At 45.2% G+C, this 14431-nt stretch overlaps 1 protein-coding gene across 1 annotated transcript in view; it reads left to right on the forward strand.

The window, feature by feature from the left end:
- LOC148474553 (adhesion G protein-coupled receptor G1-like) overlaps positions 1-14431 on the forward strand; it is a 374935-nt gene that overhangs the window by 352971 nt on the left and 7533 nt on the right. The gene's annotated exons all lie outside the window — the stretch shown is intronic.

Below are 14431 nucleotides of genomic sequence, written 5' to 3' on the forward strand. Positions count from 1 at the left end.
CTACAGGTTGGACAGACCAATCGTTTGCAAATAGTTGTATTTTGAGTCTTCTGCGACCCCGATGCGCATCCCCGCCGTCTAGTTGAATCACAGATCAGATGGTTTTGCAGAGAGATCTCAACTGATCGTGTACGATGTGATACACTTCTATGCATCTTATCTTATGATCTTAGAGATCAATCGTACACCGTGTGACCACACTTATCCCGTTATCGTACACCGTGTGACCACACTTAACCCGTCATCGTACACCGTGTGACCACACTTAACCCGTCATCGTACACCGTGTGACCACACTTATCCCGTCATCGTACACCGTGTGACCACACTTATCCCGTCATCGTACACCGTGTGACCACACTTATCCCGTCATCGTACACCGTGTGACCACACTTATCCCGTCATCGTACACCGCGTGACCACACTTATCCCGTCATCGTACACCGCGTGACCACACTTATCCCGTCATCGTACACCGCGTGACCACACTTATCCCGTCATCGTACACCGCGTGACCACACTTATCCCGTCATCGTACACCGCGTGACCACACTTATCCCGTCATCGTACACCGCGTGACCACACTTATCCCGTCATCGTACACCGCGTGACCACACTTATCCCGTCATCGTACACCGCGTGACCACACTTATCCCGTCATCGTACACCGCGTGACCACACTTATCCCGTCATCGTACACCGCGTGACCACACTTATCCCGTCATCGTACACCGCGTGACCACACTTATCCCGTCATCGTACACCGCGTGACCACACTTATCCCGTCATCGTACACCGCGTGACCACACTTATCCCGTCATCGTACACCGCGTGACCACACTTATCCCGTCATCGTACACCGCGTGACCACACTTATCCCGTCATCGTACACCGCGTGACCACACTTATCCCGTCATCGTACACCGCGTGACCACACTTATCCCGTCATCGTACACCGCGTGACCACACTTATCCCGTCATCGTACACCGCGTGACCACACTTATCCCGTCATCGTACACCGCGTGACCACACTTATCCCGTCATCGTACACCGCGTGACCACACTTATCCCGTCATCGTACACCGCGTGACCACACTTATCCCGTCATCGAACACCGCGTGACCACACTTATCCCGTCATCGAACACCGCGTGACCACACTTATCCCGTCATCGAACACCGCGTGACCACACTTATCCCGTCATCGAACACCGCGTGACCACACTTATCCCGTCATCGTACACCGCGTGACCACACTTATCCCGTCATCGTACACCGCGTGACCACACTTATCCCGTCATCGTACACCGCGTGACCACACTTATCCCGTCATCGTACACCGCGTGACCACACTTATCCCGTCATCGTACACCGCGTGACCACACTTATCCCGTCATCGTACACCGCGTGACCACACTTATCCCGTCATCGTACACCGCGTGACCACACTTATCCCGTCATCGTACACCGCGTGACCACACTTATCCCGTCATCGTACACCGCGTGCCCACACTTATCCCGTCATCGTACACCGCGTGACCACACTTATCCCGTCATCGTACACCGCGTGACCACACTTATCCCGTCATCGTACACCGCGTGACCACACTTATCCCGTCATCGTACACCGCGTGACCACACTTATCCCGTCATCGAACACCGCGTGACCACACTTATCCCGTCATCGTACACCGCGTGACCACACTTATCCCGTCATCGTACACCGCGTGACCACACTTATCCCGTCATCGAACACCGCGTGACCACACTTATCCCGTCATCGTACACCGCGTGACCACACTTATCCCGTCATCGTACACCGTGTGACCACACTTATCCCGTCATCGTACACCATTTCACCACATCTTATGAAGAATTTCAAGGGAAATCGTACAACTGATCTTAACATGTCTCTGTCTTTAGTACATTGGAGGAACTGCAACCCCCAGGATGCTCCCTATAGTTATTTAGTCTTGTATCTCTCAGGATAATGGACAGAGCTGAGCCTGATACATATAGGACATATACAGTACATGCATTCTTTACTATGTGGAATTGTTGGAAATGATCATTTTGTCCCATGTGTAACATCCGTTACTGAGGTCTCTGGTACAGACGTGTCCTCACCCCAGCTCCTGGGAGACTCTGCTACTACTGGGCGTCTTTTCTTTTTGTCAAAAATGGGGGTATTCAATTAGGTGCAAAAAGCCATTTTTCGTCGAAAAGCTTTCGCCGGTGATGTCATTTCGCCAGGTGAAAACTTATCCCCGTATTCAATACCATGACTGGTGCGGAAAGTCCATGCATTGGAATAGGCAAAAAAGATTCTCCTATGAAAGCTGTAAAAAAAAAGTGCAGAATTGGGGTTTTGGGGTGCATACTTGCGGGAACCACCCTGCACCCTTGAGATAGCCCCCCAAAGGTACTGTGTCAAAAGTTTAAAAAAACTTAACACCCCAAAAAAGTAACTTCATTTTGGAGGCAAAAAAAACAAAGTTCGGGGACAAACTTAAAAACTAGCGTAATAGACTTCAGGGGGGTCCCCAAGTATGTCTCAGGTGATTTTAAGATTGCAGGTGCTAGCGGCAGGTGGATTTTTCAAATTTTTTGAAACTTCACATTAGCAACTTCCAAATGTGCTGGCCCCCATTTTCATGTACCCCAAACTTGCTGGGACTAGTTATATTGCAGAAAAATCATTGCCTAACGCATTTCTTCATCACTTATGCAAAGACGCCAACAGCAAGCCCCCCAGAATAGCTCTAATAGGGGTATTAGAAGACCCCTATAGTGATCCCCTATGTTAGTTCAGCTTTTCAGGGGGTACAGAGTGTTTTCCCCATTTTTTACCGGACTTTTCAGTGGTTTCAAATTCGCCGGGTTCCGTTTTTGCCGCTTTCAAATTGAATACAGGAATAAGCGCCGATACTTTTACGCATGGAAAACCAGCGATGATGGCGAAAACTTCTGCATGCAAAAACTCTGGGACTTTTCACACCTAATAGAATACGGCTGTCGCAATGTGACTAGGACAAACTCGCAGACTACTGATTAATGTGATACTTGTATATCTGTGTGTGACAGAGTCTGTATATGTGTACGAAGTACTAATATATAGCAGCCAGTGCCTATTTATTCCAAACACCATTGTGATTCATATACAGACTCAGGAGCACACATATATACAGGTGTCACATATCACATTACTCAGCGCAGTCTCCTATATACAGACTCAGGAGCACACAGATATACAGGTGTCACATATCACATTACTCAGCGCAGTCTCCCATATACAGACTCAGGAGCACACACAGATATACAAGTGTCACATATCACATTACTCAGCACAGTCTCCTATATACAGACTCAGGAGCACACAGATATACAGGTGTCACCTATCACATTACTCAGCTCAGTCTCCTATATACAGACTCAGGAGCACACAGATATACAGGTGTCACATATCACATTACTCAGCACAGTCTCCTGTATACAGACTCAGGAGCACACAGATATACAGGTGTCACATATCACATTACTCAGCACATCACCCATATACAGACTCAGGAGCACACAGACATACAGGTGTCACATTACTCAGTGCAGTCTCCCATATACAGACTCAGGAGCACACAGATATACAGGTGTCACATATCACATTACTCAGCGCAGTCTCCTATATACAGACTCAGGAGCACAATGATATACAGATATCACATTACTCAGCGCAGTCTCCCATATACAGACTCAGGAGCACACAGATATACAGGTGTCACATATCACATTACTCAGCGCAGTCTCCCATATACAGACTCAGGAGCACACAGATATACAGGTGTCACATATCACATTACTCAGCGCAGTCTCCCATATACAGACTCAGGAGCACACAGATATACAGGTGTCACATATCACATTACTCAGCGCAGTCTCCCATATACAGACTCAGGAGCACAATGATATACAGGTATCACATTACTCAGCACAGTCTCCCATATACAGACTCAGGAGCACACAGATATACAGGTGTCACATATCACATTACTCAGCGCAGTCTCCCATATACAGACTCAGGAGCACACACAGATATACAAGTGTCACATATCACATTACTCAGCACAGTCTCCTATATACAGACTCAGGAGCACACAGATATACAGGTGTCACCTATCACATTACTCAGCTCAGTCTCCTATATACAGACTCAGGAGCACACAGATATACAGGTGTCACATATCACATTACTCAGCGCAGTCTCCTATATACAGACTCAGGAGCACAATGATATACAGGTATCACATATCACATTACTCAGCGCAGTCTCCCATATACAGACTCAGGAGCACACAGATATACAGGTGTCACATTACTCAGCGCAGTCTCCCATATACAGACTCAGGAGCACACAGATATACAGGTGTCACATATCACATTACTCAGCACAGTCTCCCATATACAGACTCAGGAGCACACAGATATACAGGTGTCATATTACTCAGCACAGTCTCCTATATACAGACTCAGGAGCACACAGATATACAGGTGTCACATATCACATTACTCAGCGCAGTCTCCTATATACAGACTCAGGAGCACACAGATACACAGGTGTCACACATCACATTACTCAGCACATCACCCATATACAGACTCAGGAGCACACAGATATACAGGTGTCACATATCGCATTACTCAGCGCAGTCTCCCATATACAGACTCAGGAGCACACAGATATACAGGTGTCACATATCCCATAACTCAGCGCAGTCTCCTATATACAGATATACAGGTGTCACATATCACATTACTCAGCGCAGTCTCCCATATACAGACTCAGGAGCACACAGATATACAGGTGTCACATATCACATTACTCAGTGCAGTCTCCTATGTACAGCACACAGACATACAGGTGTCACATATCACATTACTCAGCACAGTCTCCTATATACAGACTCAGGAGCACACAGATAAACAGGTGTCACATATCACATTACTCAGCACAGTCTCCTATATACAGACTCAGGAGCACACAGATATACAGGTGTCACATATCACATTACTCAGCACAGTCTCCTATATACAGACTCAGGAGCACACAGATATACAGGTGTCACATATCCCATAACTCAGCGCAGTCTCCCATATACAGACTCAGGAGCACACAGATATACAGGTGTCACCTATCACATTACTCAGCTCAGTCTCCCATATACAGACTCAGGAGCACACAGATATACAGGTGTCACATATCACATTACTCAGTGCAGTCTCCTATGTACAGCACACAGACATACAGGTGTCACATATCACATTACTCAGCACAGTCTCCCATATACAGACTCAGGAGCACACAGATATACAGGTGTCACATATCACATTACTCAGTGCAGTCTCCTATGTACAGCACACAGACATACAGGTGTCACATATCACATTACTCAGCGCAGTCTCCCATATACAGACTCAGGAGCACACAGATATACAGGTGTCACCTATCACATTACTCAGCACAGTCTCCTATATACAGACTCAGGAGCACACAGATATACAGGTGTCATATTACTCAGCACAGTCTCCTATATACAGACTCAGGAGCACACAGATATACAGGTGTCACATATCACATTACTCAGCACAGTCTCCCATATACAGACTCAGGAGCACACAGATATACAGGTGTCACATATCACATTACTCAGTGCAGTCTCCCATATACAGACTCAGGAGCACACAGATATACAGGTGTCACATATCACATTACTCAGCGCAGTCTCCCATATACAGACTCAGGAGCACACAGATATACAGGTGTCACATATCACATTACTCAGTGCAGTCTCCTATGTACAGCACAAAGACATACAGGTGTCACATATCACATTACTCAGCGCAGTCTCCCATATACAGACTCAGGAGCACACAGATATACAGGTGTCACATTACTCAGCACAGTCTCCTATATACAGACTCAGGAGCACACATATATACAGGTGTCACATATTACTCAGTGCAGTCTCCCATATACAGACTCAGGAGCACACAGATATACAGGTGTCACATATCACATTACTCAGCACAGTCTCCCATATACAGTCTCAGGAGCACACAGATATACAGGTGTCACATATCACATTACTCAGCGCAGTCTCCTATGTACAGACTCAGGAGCACACAGATATACAGGTGTCACATATCACATTACTCAACGCAGTCTCCCATATGGAGACTCAGGAGCACACAGATATACAGGTGTCACATATCACATTACTCAGCGCAGTCTCCTATATACAGACTCAGGAGCACACAGATATAAAGGTGTCACATATCACATTACTCAGCGCAGTCTCCTATATACAGACTCAGGTGCACACAGATATACAGGTGTCACATCACATTACTCAGCACAGTCTCCCATATACAGACTCAGGAGCACACAGATATACAGGTGTCACATTACTCAGCACAGTCTCCTATATACAGACTCAGGAGCACACAGATATACAGGTGTCACATATTACTCAGTGCAGTCTCCTATATACAGACTCAAGAGCACACAGATATACAGGTGTCACATATCACATTACTCAGCGCAGTCTCCTATATACAGCACACAGACATACAGGTGTCACATTACTCAGCACAGTCTCCTATATACAGGTGTCACATATCACATTACTCAGCGCAGTCTCCCATATACAGACTCAGGAGCACACAGATATACAGGTGTCACATATCGCATTACTCAGCACAGTCTCCCATATACAGACTCAGGAGCACACAGATATACAGGTGTCACATATCACATTACTCAGCACAGTCTCCTATATACAGATATACAGGTGTCACATATCACATTACTCAGTGCAGTCTCCTATGTACAGCACACAGACATACAGGTGTCACATATCACATTACTCAGCGCAGTCTCCCATATACAGACTCAGGAGCACACAGATATACAGGTGTCACATATCACATTACTCAGCGCAGTCTCCATATACAGACTCAGGAGCACACAGATATACAGGTGTCACATATCACATTACTCAGCCCAGTCTCCTATATACAGACTCAGGAGCACACAGATATACAGGTGTCACACATCACATTACTCAGCACAGTCTCCCATATACAGACTCAGGAGCACACAGATATACAGGTGTCACATATCACATTACTCAGCACAGTCTCCTATATACAGATATACAGGTGTCACATATCACATTACTCAGCGCAGTCTCCCATATACAGACTCAGGAGCACACAGATATACAGGTGTCACATATCACATTACTCAGCGCAGTCTCCATATACAGACTCAGGAGCACACAGATATACAGGTGTCACATTACTCAGCGCAGTCTCCCATATACAGACTCAGGAGCACACACAGATATACAGGTGTCCCATATCACATTACTCAGCACAGTCTCCTATATACAGACTCAGGAGCACACAGATATACAGGTGTCACATATCACATTACTCACCGCAGTCTCCTATATACAGACTCAGGAGCACACAGATATACAGGTGTCACATATCACATTACTCAGCGCAGTCTCCCATATACAGACTCAGGAGCACACACAGATATACAGGTGTCACATTACTCAGTGCAGTCTCCCATATACAGACTCAGGAGCACACAGATATACAGGTGTCACATCACATTACTCAGCGCAGTCTCCTATATACAGACTCAGGAGCACACAGATATACAGGTGTCACATATCCCATAACTCAGCGCAGTCTCCTATATACAGATATACAGGTGTCACATATCACATTACTCAGCGCAGTCTCCTATATACAGACTCGGGAGCACACAGACATACAGGTGTCACATATCACATTACTCAGCGCAGTCTCCCATATACAGACTCAGGAGCACACAGATATACAGGTTTCACCTATCACATTACTCAGCGCAGTCTCCTATATACAGACTCAGGAGCACACAGATATACAGGTGTCACATATCCCATAACTCAGCGCAGTCTCCTATATACAGATATACAGGTGTCACATATCACATTACTCAGCGCAGTCTCCTATATACAGACTCAGGAGCACACAGATAAACAGGTGTCACATATCACATTACTCAGCGCAGTCTCCTATATACAGACTCAGGAGCACACAGATATACAGGTGTCACATATCACATTACTCAGCACAGTCTCCTATATACAGACTCAGGAGCACACAGATATACAGGTGTCACATATCCCATAACTCAGCGCAGTCTCCTATATACAGATATACAGGTGTCACATATCACATTACTCAGCGCAGTCTCCCATATACAGACTCAGGAGCACACAGATATACACGTGTCACATATCACATTACTCAGCACAGTCACCTATATACAGACTCAGGAGCACACAGATACAGGTGTCACATATCACATTACTCAGCGCAGTCTCCTATATACAGACTCAGGAGCACACAGATATACAGGTGTCACATATCACATTACTCAGCGCAGTCTCCCATATACAGATATACAGGTGTCACATATCACATTACTCAGTGCAGTCTCCTATGTACAGCACACAGACATACAGGTGTCACATATCACATTACTCAGCACAGTCTCCCATATACAGACTCAGGAGCACACAGATATACAGGTGTCACATATCACATTACTCAGTGCAGTCTCCTATGTACAGCACACAGACATACAGGTGTCACATATCACATTACTCAGCGCAGTCTCCCATATACAGACTCAGGAGCACACAGATATACAGGTTTCACCTATCACATTACTCAGCACAGTCTCCTATATACAGACTCAGGAGCACACAGATATACAGGTGTCATATTACTCAGCACAGTCTCCTATATACAGACTCAGGAGCACACAGATATACAGGTGTCACATATTACTCAGTGCAGTCTCCCATATACAGACTCAGGAGCACACAGATATACAGGTGTCACATATCGCATTACTCAGCACAGTCTCCCATATACAGATATACAGGTGTCACGTATCACATTACTCAGCACAGTCTCCCATATACAGACTCAGGAGCACACAGATATACAGGTGTCACATATCACATTACTCAGTGCAGTCTCCCATATACAGACTCAGGAGCACACAGATATACAGGTGTCACATATCACATTACTCAGTGCAGTCTCCTATGTACAGCACAAAGACATACAGGTGTCACATATCACATTACTCAGCGCAGTCTCCCATATACAGACTCAGGAGCACACAGATATACAGGTGTCACATATCACATTACTCAGCACAGTCTCCCATATACAGACTCAGGAGCACACAGATATACAGGTGTCACATTTCACATTACTCAGCGCAGTCTCCCATATACAGACTCAGGAGCACACAGATATACAGGTGTCACATATCACATTACTCAGTGCAGTCTCCTATGTACAGCACAAAGACATACAGGTGTCACATATCACATTACTCAGCGCAGTCTCCCATATACAGACTCAGGAGCACACAGATATACAGGTGTCACATATTACTCAGTGCAGTCTCCCATATACAGACTCAGGAGCACACAGATATACAGGTGTCACATATCACATTACTCAGCACAGTCTCCCATATACAGACTCAGGAGCACAAAGATATACAGGTGTCACATATCACATTACTCAGCGCAGTCTCCCATATACAGACTCAGGAGCACACAGATATACAGGTGTCACATATCACATTACTCAGTGCAGTCTCCTATGTACAGACTCAGGAGCACACAGATATACAGGTGTCACATATCACATTACTCAGCACAGTCTCCCATATACAGACTCAGGAGCACACAGATATAAAGGTGTCACATATCACATTACTCAACGTAGTCTCCCATATACAGACTCAGGAGCACACAGATATACAGGTGTCACATTACTCAGCACAGTCTCCCATATACAGCACACAGACATACAGGTGTCACATTACTCAGCACAGTCTCCTATATACAGCACACAGATATACAGGTGTCACATTACTCAGCACAGTCTCCTATATACAGACTCAGGAGCACACAGATATACAGGTGTCACATATCACATTACTCAGCGCAGTCTCCTATATACAGCACACAGACATACAGTTATCACATTACTCAGCACAGTCTCCTATATACAGGTGTCACATATCACATTACTCAGCGCAGTCTCCCATATACAGACTCAGGAGCACACAGATATATACAGGTGTCACATATCACATTACTCAGCACAGTCTCCTATATACAGGTGTCACATATCACATTACTCAGCGCAGTCTCCCATATACAGACTCAGGAGCACACAGTCATACAGGTGTCACATATCACATTACTCAGCGCAGTCTACATATACAGACTCAGGAGCACACAGATATACAGGTGTCACATTACTCAGCGCAGTCTCCCATATACAGACTCAGGAGCACACACAGATATACAGGTGTCCCATATCACATTACTCAGCACAGTCTCCTATATACAGACTCAGGAGCACACAGATATACAGGTGTCACATTACTCACCGCAGTCTCCTATATACAGACTCAGGAGCACACACAGATATACAGGTGTCACATTACTCAGTGCAGTCTCCCATATACAGACTCAGGAGCACACAGATATACAGGTGTCACATCACATTACTCACCGCAGTCTCCTATATACAGACTCAGGAGCACACAGATATACAGGAGTCACATATCATATTACTCAGCGCAGTCTCCTATATACAGACTCAGGTGCACACAGATATACAGGTGTCACATATCACATTACTCATCGCAGTCTCCTATATACAGATATACAGGTGTCACATTACTCAGCACAGTCTCCTATATACAGACTCAGGAGCACACAGATATACAGGTGTCACATTACTCAGCGCAGTCTCCCATATACAGACTCAGGAGCACACAGATATACAGGTGTCACATTACTCAGCACAGTCTCATATATACAGACTCAGGAGCACACAGATATACAGGTGTCACATATCACATTACTCAGCACTGTCTCCTATATACAGACTCAGGAGCACACAGATATACAGGTGTCACATTACTCAGCACAGTCTCCCATATACAGCACACAGACATACAGGTGTCACATTACTCAGCACAGTCTCCTATATACAGCACACAGATATACAGGTGTCACATTACTCAGCACAGTCTCCTATATACAGACTCAGGAGCACACAGATATACAGGTGTCACATATCACATTACTCAGCGCAGTCTCCTATATACAGCACACAGACATACAGTTATCACATTACTCAGCACAGTCTCCTATATACAGGTGTCACATATCACATTACTCAGCGCAGTCTCCCATATACAGACTCAGGAGCACACAGATATATACAGGTGTCACATATCACATTACTCAGCACAGTCTCCTATATACAGGTGTCACATATCACATTACTCAGCGCAGTCTCCCATATACAGACTCAGGAGCACACAGTCATACAGGTGTCACATATCACATTACTCAGCGCAGTCTCCATATACAGACTCAGGAGCACACAGATATACAGGTGTCACATTACTCAGCGCAGTCTCCCATATACAGACTCAGGAGCACACACAGATATACAGGTGTCCCATATCACATTACTCAGCACAGTCTCCTATATACAGACTCAGGAGCACACAGATATACAGGTGTCACATTACTCACCGCAGTCTCCTATATACAGACTCAGGAGCACACACAGATATACAGGTGTCACATTACTCAGTGCAGTCTCCCATATACAGACTCAGGAGCACACAGATATACAGGTGTCACATCACATTACTCACCGCAGTCTCCTATATACAGACTCAGGAGCACACAGATATACAGGAGTCACATATCATATTACTCAGCGCAGTCTCCTATATACAGACTCAGGTGCACACAGATATACAGGTGTCACATATCACATTACTCATCGCTGTCTCCTATATACAGATATACAGGTGTCACATTACTCAGCACAGTCTCCTATATACAGACTCAGGAGCACACAGATATACAGGTGTCACATTACTCAGCGCAGTCTCCCATATACAGACTCAGGAGCACACAGATATACAGGTGTCACATTACTCAGCACAGTCTCATATATACAGACTCAGGAGCACACAGATATACAGGTGTCACATATCACATTACTCAGCACTGTCTCCTATATACAGACTCAGGAGCACACAGATATACAGGTGTCACATTACTCAGCACAGTCTCCCATATACAGACTCAGGAGCACACAGATATACAGGTGTCACATATCACATTACTCAGCGCAGTCTCCTATATACAGCACACAGACATACAGGTATCACATATCACATTACTCAGCGCAGTCTCCCATATACAGACTCAGGAGCACACAGATTTATACAGGTGTCACATATCACATTACTCAGCACAGTCTCCTATATACAGGTGTCACATATCACATTACTCAGCGCAGTCTCCCATATACAGACTCAGGAGCACACAGATATACAGGTGTCACATATCACATTACTCAGCGCAGTCTCCATATACAGACTCAGGAGCACACAGATATACAGGTGTCACATTACTCAGCGCAGTCTCCCATATACAGACTCAGGAGCACACACAGATATACAGGTGTCCCATATCACATTACTCAGCACAGTCTCCTATATACAGACTCAGGAGCACACAGATATACAGGTGTCACATATCACATTACTCACCGCAGTCTCCTATATACAGACTCAGGAGCACACACAGATATACAGGTGTCACATTACTCAGTGCAGTCTCCCATATACAGACTCAGGAGCACACAGATATACAGGTGTCACATCACATTACTCACCGCAGTCTCCTATATACAGACTCAGGAGCACACAGATATACAGGAGTCACATATCACATTACTCAGCGCAGTCTCCTATGTACAGACTCAGGAGCACACAGATATACAGGTGTCACATATCACATTACTCAGCACAGTCTCCTATATACAGACTCAGGAGCACACAGATTTACAGGTGTCACATATCATATTACTCAGCGCAGTCTCCTATATACAGACTCAGGAGCACACAGATATACAGGTGTCACATATCACATTACTCATCGCAGTCTCCTATATACAGATATACAGGTGTCACATTACTCAGCACAGTCTCCTATATACAGACTCAGGAGCACACAGATATACAGGTGTCACATTACTCAGCGCAGTCTCCCATATACAGACTCAGGAGCACACAGATATACAGGTGTCACATTACTCAGCACAGTCTCATATATACAGACTCAGGAGCACACAGATATACAGGTGTCACATATCACATTACTCAGCACAGTCTCCTATATACAGACTCAGGAGCACACAGATATACAGGTGTCACATTACTCAGCGCAGTCTCCTATATACAGACTCAGGAGCACACAGATATACAGGTGTCACATATCACATTACTCATCACAGTCTCCCATATACAGACTCGGGAGCACACAGACATACAGGTGTCACATATCATATTACTCAGTGCAGTCTCCATATACAGACTCAGGAGCACACAGATATACAGGTGTCACATATCACATTACTCAGCACAGTCTCCCATATACAGACTCAGGAGCACACAGATATACAGGTGTCACATTACTCAGCGCAGTCTCCATATACAGACTCAGGAGCACACAGATATACAGGTGTCACATCACATTACTCAGCACAGTCTCCCGTATACAGACTCAGGAGCACACAGATATACAGGTGTCACATATCACATTACTCAGCACAGTCTCCTATATACAGACTCAGGAGCACACAGATATACAGGTGTCACATATCACATTACTCAGCGCAGTCTCCTATATACAGACTCAGGAGCACACAGATATACAGGTGTCACATATCACATTACTCAGCGCAGTCTCCTATATACAGACTCAGGAGCACACAGATATACAGGTGTCACATATCACATTACTCAGCACAGTCTCCTATATACAGACTCAGGAGCACACAGATATACAGGGGTCACATATCACATTACTCAGCACAGTCTCCTATATACAGACTCAGGAGCACACAGATATACAGGGGTCACATATCACATTACTCAGCACAGTCTCCTATATACAGACTCAGGAGCACACAGATATACAGGGGTCACATATCACATTACTCAGCACAGTCTCCTATATACAGACTCAGGAGCACACAGATATACAGGGGTCACCTATCACATTACTCAGCACAGTCTCCTATATACAGACTCAGGAGCACACAGATATACAGGTGTCACATTACTCAGCACAGTCTCCTATATACAGACTCAGGAGCACACAGATATACAGGTGTCACATATCACATTACTCAGCTCAGTCTCCCATATACAGACTCAGGAGCACACAGATATACAGGTGTCACA

This window comes from Taudactylus pleione, unplaced genomic scaffold (genome assembly GCF_031769625.1).
Source record: "Taudactylus pleione unplaced genomic scaffold, aTauple2 ptg000832l, whole genome shotgun sequence".
NCBI lineage: Eukaryota > Metazoa > Chordata > Amphibia > Anura > Myobatrachidae > Taudactylus > Taudactylus pleione.